Below are 5,305 nucleotides of genomic sequence, written 5' to 3' on the forward strand. Positions count from 1 at the left end.
TAAATACCTAAGGATTCACTTGACAATTGCCATGGTTTTGATCCTGGGCTTGCACTGATATCATCTTGTACCGTTCTAGGTACAACTTACATCAATGTTTTCATACAATATGTAATACATAAATCACCTTTCTGCGTATGCATAAAGGATTCTATTTACGCATTATTTCTTTGGGAGTCAAAAGGTACATTCCCTTTAAGAAGAACAACTTCCTAGTCTCACTAGAATTGTCATTCTAATTGAAGTTTATCATCATATGAGAAACTTCCTAGCATCTCATTGTCTATTTTAGGGATTGATATAATCCAATTATATCTTGAAATCTATCATTATAGATTTCCATCCCATGTATATAGACTATGTCTCCCATATACATTCTATCATTATAGAATGTTTAAAGTCATAACTTTAACGATGAAGAATTCCTTTCATTTTCAAAATTAATATATATCATGTATATATATTCAAATTTAGGAATATGATCAACTCCCACTAATCTTTTGTAAACCTAGTAAACAAAAGATTCATTTACATCTTTATGAGAAATCAAACAATTGATCTTTTCTCATAAGACGCTTATAGCTCCCACTAGCTTGCTAAGATCCATGATGGATGGATCTCTACAACTAACATGTCTTAGAAGTATATATCATATATATATGGGTAATTGATAATGTCCAACGAACTAAATCTTATTTATGTTCATTATTCTCCTAATGGAGAAATTCATTATCTTACGATGCTACTTTCCTTGATATTTTTCAAGGAAATTAATCTAAAGTGTTACTTTTTCCTTGGATCAAATCTAAGGAGGTAAATACTTTAGACGTCTTACTCATCTACTTACATTTCTTAAATTCTTTGAAACCTTTTGCAAAGTATTCGGACTTGTGTTTATTCAAAATAAACTATAGTCCAACCGAGAGTGATCTTCGGTGAATGTCATACAACATGAGTAGTATTATGTTGTGGACAAGTGCCACTAACATCTAAGTGAATTAACCTCAACAACTTTGTGATTCTTTCTTCTTTCCAAAAGAATAAAGATTCGAACATTTCGCCTCTATACAATTTTAACAAGAAGGTATTGGATCCGGATCTAACGATCCAAAGCATCCATCTATGACCAACTCGTAACTTATGTTTTAGAGGTATCACAACTCAGTTGGGATTAGTCACTACCTTGCAACCTTTTGGGTTTTAAGCATCGTTATATTCTTAAACAGTTAACACTACCACATCATCTCTACTACAGAGACAATTAATTAGATTACCATAATCTAATCATTCATTAATAAAGAACAATGTTTTGTCAAACAAAACATTCATCCATCTCTACAACTGTGACGGAATTATGTTCCTTTAAAATTGGGACGTAAATACAATCTTTGGTTTTTCCAATTTCTTTGGTAGTTCATATAAGGAAGTAAGTACAATCCGCTTTCGCAGAGATCTATATTCGATTCACGTTTGGAATGTGAAGTACTTTCTCTTCTCTCATTAATCTTCTACTTCTTATTAGCACACTTTTACAACAATTGTAAAACATAGTTACTAATATAGAATCATGCATTCAAGTAGAAGAACCAACTGTTATGAACTTTTCAAGAACATTTTACAACACCTTCAAAAGGTGTGTTCTTGACACTTGCAAGACATTTCTTGCAAATACCCCTTCCAATGTCCATCCTTTCATAAAGAAAGTTTGTTCCCTTGGAGTTATTTTGCCTTCTTCATTTGACTTCCCTTTTGATTACAATAGTCATGGTCCCTAAACTCCCACTATCTCTCTTGAAACTTATTTCAAATGTGTTATACACATCAAACGATTTGGAGAGCGTTCGGTTATTGTTCACTATATAGTTTACAGTAAACTTAGTGAACCATTAGGATAGGGACACAAAGGTGAAGTCCTTGCCTAGTTTCCGTCTCGTTAAGTGGTTTAATACTTCAACACTCAATGATTCAAAATCATCATAAGTCCATATAAATGGACTATTTTTGTCAACCAATCATTATGTTCTAAACATAATTACAAACTTTCAAGAGTTGTTCAAGGCAACTCTCATTTCTTCATACAACAATTTGTAAGTGAAGAATCATGGCACATAAAGCGTCCATGCCCTTGTGCTTACTTCAAAAGTTCCTTGTTTATGTAACAAAGAAACAAGCACTAAAGTTTGTGTTGATTAAGGGTTGTTCAAAGCAACTCTTATTTCTTCATACAACAATTTGTATTTGAAGAATTATGACATTAAAAGTGTTGTCCTTCTCATGTTTAGATTTATCTAACATATTCTTCCAATGATACATTATCAATAGGAAGATTGTGAGGATGAGACTACTTAGTTACATCTACAAGCCATTAAAGACAATCTATGGGATTGTGATACCAAGTTCGGAAACTAAAGCGTTCGGTTTTTCTTTGTCAAGTTTTGGATAGCGTTTGCAAATATATTGGTAAACAAATACATAACGAATATAAATTGATTGATTTTAAGCCATTTGATTCGGGTCTTTAAATCAAATAGCATCACCCACTATTTTTGGCAAATTCCATATCCCTCATCGGAATTCGAGAGTTTTGTTGAACTCTTAGCATGGTATGGGAGACTCACCATTACCAAGCCCACCTCAGAATTATATCATTTTGGTTAGCAAAAATAATGATGAGAGAATAACACTTTAGTCATTTACAACTCTTGTAATTACCCATCTAGTTTGGCCTCTAGAGAATGAATGCCTCAGAATTATATCATGTTGGCACCATTGCACTTAGTTAAGTTATTCCCACCATGCTTAGTTTATGTAGAGGTTCAAGCACAACCTCAGAATTATATCATGTTGGTCATACTCGTTGTCTACACTCACCTCATCATATGTTTATGAACTCCTCCTGGATGTAAGCACATACTTTGTACTTCCCCATTATAGGGTGAAGCCGGTGCATGAGTCACAAACGATTGGAGCCCACCACGGTGGAAGGCCTACGAAGAGATATTCAAAGCATCTCTCGCTTATCAACTTAATAATGGTTTGTTGAGGGTTTTAGGTCTCATCACATATAAACATACATTTTAATCCAATTAAAACATTTTGGTCCTATTACAACCATTGGTCCATTTGATTGATTTAGTTGTATATAATACTCCCACTAAGCTTTTAAAACGGTTTTTAGAGCAAGAGTATATGATACTACTAACATAAGGTTTGCATTCATTGATGGACTATATAGTTGCCTTAGGGCCTTAGGATGACTATGAACCTTTGATTCAATTCAACACGAGCCTAGTGTTGAATCTCGATCTAGGGATGGAGATTGATTTTAGTTACGCGTTTAATCACATTAAGGCGTGTTGTCTTATTGGGCGTTGGACCCAACTACTCTAATTTCATGCGTATCGAATAAAACAAGAAAGGAGTACTTCAAAGTAAATAAGAGCTTATGCTCTTTTACAACAATTGATCAAATCAAATTACTTTAAAGTAAAGAAGAGCTTATGCTCTTTTACAACAATTGATCATATCAAATTACAACCAAAATTTTAATCTACACATTCCCATGGTTCAAACAAATTTGAAACGGCCTTTCACATAGCTCAATTATAGTAGGCTTAGGTTCATAATCACCCTTTCTTTAATTAATTAACGCTTTAACTAATTAAACTTGAATGAAACATTTTCATTTGGTTTTTGTATCCATAGAATTGATTTAGATGGAGCTAAATGAAATGAAAATCCAATTCTCATTTAAAGAGACAAAACAATTTTGTTCTCTACCTAATTTGGGTCAAAATGCTATGACCACAACTTGTTTGGGCCATAGTGCAATTAACCTCAACTTTTGGGCTATTTGCAAAAACTTAAACTTTTGGGGTCACTTTGTAAAAACACAAAAGTCCACTACTTCATGTAATTACAACTAGAACCCAAAAATTTCCACAAAAGCTAGAACTTCATTAAAGGAGCAAAACAATTTGTCCTTTTAGTGATTTTGGACCTTTACGTAAAAACGTAAACTTTTGGGTCAAAGTACAAATACACAAAAGTATCAAAACTTTATGTAATTGCATAAAAGCCCCTCAAGGACCCTAATTGAGTAGGGTGGCCGGCCATTGAAGCAAAGTATATAAAAAAATTTCAAAGTTTTGTAAGTGGGGTGTGTGAAATGGAATAAATCATTACACACCTACCCACTAAAATTTCTTTAATTTTTCAAAACAAATATCTAGATATTTAAACATAAGAAATATTTCAAAACAAAAACTTTATGAAATAAATCAAAACTTTGAATCAAAACACCAAACCTTTTGTTCTTGGCAAGAACATATCAAGAACAATGAAGAACATCCATGAAAACCCATAAGAGCTCCATGAACATTCTTCACCCAAAAACATACCAAAACCACTCAAACTTAAGAGAAATAACATACAACCATACTAGGGTACATAGGGGTTCCAAAAGTCACTTTAAAACACTTTTAACAAGTCAAACAAGAACCCAAAAATCCACCCTTTGGATTTGGCCGAATTTCCCCAAAAACATGGCACCAAATTTTAGCTCCAAAATTCATGCTCATATGAACTACATCTACAACATTTGAGATGGCAAATTTTCTAACAAAATTTACATTCAAAGAAGCAAGAATAAAGCTTGTAACAATTACAACATTCAAATCACAAACTATGAACTACAAAACCCAAAAGGATTCACCAACTACTAGACTTAGGCTCTTGATACCACTTGAAGGAAGATTTGTGAAAAACATGTTCATTTAAGCAACATCAATAGCATGCAATTAACAATTAAAGGCGGAATCATGCTTGTATGCACTTAAAAACAAAACATTTACCCATGAAATTCAAAGCCTAGTAGATAGGTGAACCAAGACTCAACTCAAAACAAAGTGAGTTGAGAAATCAATACCTTTGTAGATTCCTCTTTGCATAAGCAAAGGCTAATCACCCAAAGAGAGGGCCTTCATTCCTTGCATCTTAGATCCATGGATTTGGATGGATGAAAAGGTTTCTCCAAGTTCCCAAAATTGAGAACCTCTAATGATTCATCACCAAGGCATAATGAAGAAGAAATGAGTGACCTTGGAGGAGTTTGATTGCTAGATGATCCCTCCAAGGTGGCCGAAATTTTAGAGAGAAAGGAGAGCTTGTGTTCTCATCCTTTCCCCAAAAACAACCCTTCATGAATTTTAGCTATTAAGTCACACTTATACCTTAATTCATTTGAGTGGCAAACTTGTAAATAAGTCCAAAACCCACTCTTTCTCTAAATGGCCAGCCTTAGGGT

Source organism: the organism of the source record quoted next, unplaced genomic scaffold (assembly GCF_019419815.1).
Source record: "Pyrus x bretschneideri cultivar Hongxiangsu unplaced genomic scaffold, Pyrus_bretschneideri_v1 Contig89, whole genome shotgun sequence".
NCBI lineage: Eukaryota > Viridiplantae > Streptophyta > Magnoliopsida > Rosales > Rosaceae > Pyrus > Pyrus x bretschneideri.